Source organism: Capricornis sumatraensis, chromosome 16 (assembly GCF_032405125.1).
Source record: "Capricornis sumatraensis isolate serow.1 chromosome 16, serow.2, whole genome shotgun sequence".
Classification (NCBI taxonomy): domain Eukaryota; kingdom Metazoa; phylum Chordata; class Mammalia; order Artiodactyla; family Bovidae; genus Capricornis; species Capricornis sumatraensis.
The window spans coordinates 49,220,788-49,227,616 of NC_091084.1; positions in this window are offsets into that span (position 1 = coordinate 49,220,788).

The window sequence follows — 6,829 nt, forward strand, 5'->3', positions numbered from 1 at the left end:
AAACTGGTCAACCACTTGTAAAAGAATGAAACTAGATCACTTTCTAACACCGCACACAAAAATAAACTCAAAATGGATTAAAGATCTAAATGTAAGACCAGAAACTATAATACTCCTAGAGGAGAACATAGGCAAAACACTCTCTGACATAAATCATAGCAGGATCCTCTATGATCCACCTCCCAGAATTCTGGAAATAAAAGCAAAAATAAACAAATGGGATCTAATTAAAATTAAAAGCTTCTGCACAACAAAGGAAAATATAAGCGAGGTGAAAAGACAGCCTTCTGAATGGGAGAAAATAATAGCAAATGAAGCAACTGACAAACAACTAATCTCAAAAATATACAAGCAACTTATGCAGCTCAATTCCAGAAAAATAAACGACCCAATCAAAAAATGGGCCAAAGAACTAAATAGACATTTCTCCAAAGAAGACATACGGATGGCTAACAAACACATGAAAAGATGCTCAACATCACTCATTATCAGAGAAATGCAAATCAAAACCACAATGAGGTACCACTTCACACCAGTCAGAATGGCTGCGATCCAAAAATCTGCAAGCAATAAATGCTGGAGAGGGTGTGGAGAAAAGGGAACCCTCCTACACTGCTGGTGGGAATGCAAACTAGTACAGCCACTATGGAGAACAGTGTGGAGATTCCTTAAAAAATTGCAAATAGAACTGCCTTATGACCCAGCAATCCCACTGCTGGGCATACACACTGAGGAAACCAGAATTGAAAGAGACATGTGTACCCCAATGTTCATCGCAGCACTGTTTATAATAGCTAGGACATGGAAACAACCTAGATGTCCATCAGCAGATGAATGGATAAGAAAGCTGTGGTACATATACACAATGGAGTATTACTCAGCCATTAAAAAGAATTCATTTGAATCAGTTCTGATGAGATGGATGAAACTGGAGCCGATTATACAGAGTGAAGTAAGCCAGAAAGAAAAACACCAATACAGTATACTAACACATATAATGGAATTTAGAAAGATGGCAATGACGACCCTGTATGCAAGACAGGAAAAAAGACACAGCTGTGTATAATGGACTTTTGGACTCAGAGGGAGAGGGAGAGGGTGGGATGATTTGGGAGAATGGCATTCTATCATGTATACTATCATGTAAGAATTGAATCGCCAGTCTATGTCTGACGCAGGATACAGCATGCTTGGGGCTGGTGCATGGGGATGACCCAGAGAGATGTTATGGGGAGGGAGGTGGGAGGGGGGTTCATGTTTGGGAACACATGTAAGAATTAAAGATTTTAAAATTAAAAAAAAAAAAAGAAAGAAAAAAATAAATATGAAGAATGATGTTTAATAGGGTAAAATATTTATTAGTCAATTTAGTTCGCTTTCCACCTCTCTCTGTTCTGAGACTTGGATAGCTATTGATTAAAATCATAAGACTTCAGGATCTTTTAAAAATTTTTTGCAAAAATTTTTTTGCTATGTTTTTAAAAGCTCTTGCTTAAGTTTGTATTAGATTATAAAATTGATTCATTCATTAAATCAGATATCTATTATGTTTTCTTTCATTAAGGATTGTTATATATATATATGTTCTATTATATTTTAATCTCCCCATATAGTAGATGTTAAAAGTTCTAATTTTGATTGCTACCATTCTCTCTTTTTCTCTTTCTGTCTCTTTGAGATTCTGTCTCGGGGTTTCTATGTAAGTATGCGTCTTTTTTAATCTTTATCTTTAATCAGTGGAAAATTTTTAAATAATGTTGGATAGATTATATCAATACATAAAAAAGATAAAAGCAAAGCTTTTCAGAAAATAGGAGCAAGCTAAAACTTTTAAAAGCAATTTTCTCAACTGTAAATTTTTTACTGTTCAGAAGAGTAAAATCATGGAGATTTTTACCACAATCTGGAACGTTATCAGCAAAATATATAGTACCACTACAATTATTATTAGTGTCATTACCATTATTTTGTTTTGTAAAATGCATGTAAGTAAAGTCATCTCTGCTGCTGCTGCTAAGTCACTTCAATCGTGTCCAACACTGTGTGACCCCATAGACGGCAACCCACCAGGCTCCCCCATCCTTGGGATTCTCCAGGCAAGAACACTGGAGTGGGTTGCCATTTCCTTCTCCAATGCATGAAAGTGAAAAGTGAAAGTGAAGTCGCTCAGTCATGCCCGATTCTTAGCGACACTATGGACTGCAGCCTACCAGGTTCCTCCATCCATGGGATTTTCCAGGCAAGAGTACTGGAGTGGGGTGCCATTGCCTTCTCCAAAAGTCATCTCTAGTCTTCCCTTAAACCTTCAGTATCTTTACATCTCAGATCAAAAGCCAACATCCTTATTTTATTTACAAAATCCTACACAATTAGAACCTCTTTAAATCTCTGAATATATCTCTCATTACTTGTATTCCTTCAATCCATCCGTACTTACTAGAGGTTTCTCAAGTTCAACAAATGTGCACAATCTGGGGCATTTCCAGTTTTCATTTTCATTGTTTGCTAAGTTCTTTCTCAGGCAATATCAGCATATACCCTTCATAATTTCAGATCTTTGGTTACTGTCAATGCAAATCTAAAGCTTTTCCTTACTTCACAGTTTAAAGTTGCAATCCCCAGACCCTTGCTAATAAATGCCTTGTGTATTATACTTACACACCCTAAGGACATACATGGGCTTTCCAGGAAGTGCAGTGGTAAAGAATCTGCCTGCAGGAAATGCTAGAGACCCGGGTTTGATCCCTGGGTTGGCAGATCCTCTGGAGTAGGAAATGGCAATTCACTCCAGTATTCTTGCCTGGAAAATTCCATCGACAGAGGAGCCTGGAGGGCTATAGTCCATGAGATCACAAAGAGTCGGACATAACTGAGCTATTGAGCACACAGCAGAAAGACGTATGTTGAATATGAATATGTTGAATAGGGAAAGTTAAAAGAAAGTAGACTTGAGTTTGATGATATTGGTCATTCATGCTGATATAAATTTTAGTTAGATTACAGGATAACTGTCATCAGATGTATTCAATCAAAAGGAGAATGAGACAATTCATTAATGTCATTGTCAGGAAGTTGGGATAGATGGTCACTGGAATTCCTTCCAACTCTTGCACTAATTTTTTTGGCAAAGACTTCCCACTTTCTCAGTAACACTCTTACATTTATGGAAAACATTACATTATGGAGAACAGAGGAGTTTTCCTATTATTGTACAGAAATGTACTTACCTGTAATATTATCTCTTTGGTCCTTGTTATATTAGCATCATACAATCTTCTTCCTCCAGTACCTAAATTATTTTTAATTCTCCCCACATTTTGCTTTCTCTTCATGATTATTTGAAAATTCCTTTGGCTTCAAATATAAAGAGATAATTTAGTCTTCCTTATTTGTCTACTCTCTGATTCAAATCCCCCATATTTAGCAATATCTATGCTTCTTATATATTTTTTCTTGAGTCACCCAATCTCACCGTGAGTTTGGGTGGTTTGCCAGATGTTTCTATGGTTTGCCAGATGTTTCTAAATCTCTATTTAAAAATTTCTCAGTAATATTGTGCTGCATTAGTTTAGAAAGCCTCTCTAAAATACTTCCCTGGGGATTTTCCAAAAAAAAGGTTTATAGGTTCCCAGAGAAATGTTCCCACGGGTCTCTAATGAGAAAGGAGGTAAATTTAGCTTTGTTGAAACTAGATATACATTTAGAAAATATTTGAGCAAAGAGGAAAATCTCAATAACTACATTTAAATTTTAACAACTTTTCTCTGGTGGGGCGTATGGACTGTACCTGATATTCATTGAAGTATAAACCTGGATTTATTAATATATCTGACTTCCTAGAGTGATTCAATTCCAGCTTCATAACTTTGGTTATAGCTTTATCTACATGGTACTTATGGGGTTCAAAGCTTTCTACAAAATATTGAGTTAGCAATTTCAGAATTTTATGGGATAAAGACTTGTTAAAAAAAGATCTTCATGACCCAGATAATCATGATGATGTGATCACTAATCTAGAGCCAGATATCTTGGAAAGTGAAGTCAAGTGGGCCTTAGAAAGCATCACTACGAATAAAGCTAGTGGAGGTGATGGAATTCCAGTTGAGCTGTTTCAAATCCTGAAAGATGATGCTGTGAAAGTGCTGCACTCAATATGCCAGCAAATGTGGAAAATTCAGCAGTGTCCACAGGACTGGAAAAGGTCAGTTTTCATTCCAATCCCAAAGAAAGGAAATGCAAAAGAATGCTCAAACTACTGCACAATTGCACTCATCTCACATGCTAGTAAAGTAATGCTCAAAATTCTCCAAACCAGGCTTCAGCAATACGTGAACTGTGAACTCCCTGATGTTCAAGCTGGTTTTAGAAAAGGCAGAAGAACCAGAGATTAAATTGCCAACATCCGCTGGATCATGGAAAAAGCAAGAGAGTTCCAGAAAAACATCTATTTCTGCTTTATTGACTATGCCAAAGCCTTTGACTGTGGATCACAATCAACTGTGGAAAATTCTGAAAGAGATGGGAATACCAGACCACCTGACCTGCCTCTTGAGAAATCTGTATGCAGGTCAGGAAGCAACAGTTAGAACTGGACATGGAACAACAGACTGGTTCCAAATAGGAAAAGGAGTGCGTCAAGGCTGTATATTGTCACCCTGCTTATTTAACTTCTATGCAGAGTACATCATGAGAAACGCTGGACTGGAAGAAACACAAGCTGGAATCAAGATTGCCGGGAGAAATATCAATAACCTCAGATATGCAGATGACACCACCCTTATGGCAGAAAGTGAAGAGGAGCTAAAAAGCCTCTTGATGAAAATGAAACAGGAGAGCGAAAAAGTTGGCTTAAAGCTCAACATTCTTTCCTGACTAAGGTCCATCTAGTCAAGGCTATGGTTTTTCCTGTGGTCATGTATGGATGTGAGAGTTGGACTGTGAAGAAAGCTGAGCGCCAAAGAATTGATGCTTTTGAACTGTGGTGTTGGAGAAGACTCTTGAGAGTCCCTTGGACTGCAAGGAGATGCTACCTGTCCATTCTGAAGGAGATCAGCCCTGGGATTTCTTTGGAAGGAATGATACTAAAGCTGAAGCTCCAGTACTTTGGCCACCTCGTGTGAAGAGTTGACTCATTGGAAAAGACTGATGCTGGGAGGGATTGGGGTCAGGAGGAGAAGCGGACGACCGAGATGAGATGGCTGGATGGCATCACGGACTCGATGGATGTGAGTCTGAGTGAACTCCGGGAGATGGTGATGAACAGGGAGTCCTGGCGTACTGCGATTCATGGGGTCGCAATGAGTCGGACACGACTGAGTGACTGAACCTAACTGAACTGAACTGAAAATTTATTTTATGTACTAAGGTTGTATGCTCATTTGAAACACTACAGTCTTCTTCCGTTGTCAAGTTGTGTCCAACTCTTGGAGACCCAATGGACTGCATGCACCACTCCAGGCTTCCGTGTCCTTCAGCATCTCCTAGAGCTTCCTCAAACTGATGTCCAGTGGGTCAGTCATGCCATTCAACCATCTTATCCTCTATCACCCCCTTCTCCTCCCACCTTCTTTACATGCTTTTTTTCATTCCTGCTCCTCTCTACCTCACTACAACATTCTTTAAAGTTTCAATTTCATTTAATAGATCTTGATCAAATCTAAGGAATCACAGAAGACTGAAATTCTACCAACAGTGAAGGAATTTCTGGGTACATGTAGCAGAGTATATCATGACCACAATTTAATATCATACCTGGGGTTTGTAGAAGTAAGTGCAGGCTAATGGAGAGTGAAGACAGGAAGTAATCTGGCACAACAGTATACCTTTCTTCTAGAATAGGAAGCAACAAGGGGCAGACACACATAAATTGAGATTTTTGGTTGGCAGTGAAAAAATTCACTTTGTAAAACACGTTAAGAAAAAACAAAACTCTCACCACAGATCTCCTGGCCAGAGTGGAAGTTTTCAGTTATAAGAGACTCGTGAAGCATGGCTTCATTCCAGAACAGATAGCTATGATACATGAAAAGTCTAGAAGCAAACCTTCCTTTGATATATGCTGAGTTACAATATTGATTGCATTAGGTAAAGTAGTATTTAAATAAAATAAATAATAGTCTAACAGATGGCACATATACTCCCCAGTTCCTAAGCTCTGCAAAGTAATTCCTCAAGGAACAAATCTTGAATGAAAACATATCTGCTTAAAGTCAGTTTTGCTTTTTCTGGTTAAAACTATATTAAGCAGGTCTATGTGCTTATAAATATTATGCATGTATTTTAACATATCATATACTTATGAAATAAATAATACATAGGCATAAAAGTTTAAATGAAGCCTGTTTATCCACATGTGGTTTATAGTTTGTAGAACAGTTGGCAGGGTATGATAGTGTGTGCCAACATGTCTAGTAAAGATCATTCTTGTATGTTTATGAGTGAATATGGAAGTGAAGAGGGCTTCCCAGGTGGTGTTAGTGGTAAAGAACTCACCTGCCAATGCAGGAGACTTAAGTGATGGAAGTTGATTCCTGGGTTGGGAAGATCCCCTGAAAGAGGGCATGGCAACACACTCCAGTATTCTTGCCTGGAGAGTCCCATGGTCAGAGGAGCCCAGCAGGCTACAGTCTACAATCCACAGGGTTGCACAGAGTCGGACATGACTGAAGCGACATGGTCATTGCACGACATGGCTCAGCACATAGAAGTGAAGAAACGGACAAGAGGTCTCGTTGATAAGAGGAAATTAGAAAGTTCTTTGGTTTTTCTCATCATATAACTGAAAATATTTTTAATATTAGGTCAGTTCAGTTCAGTTCAGTCACTCAGT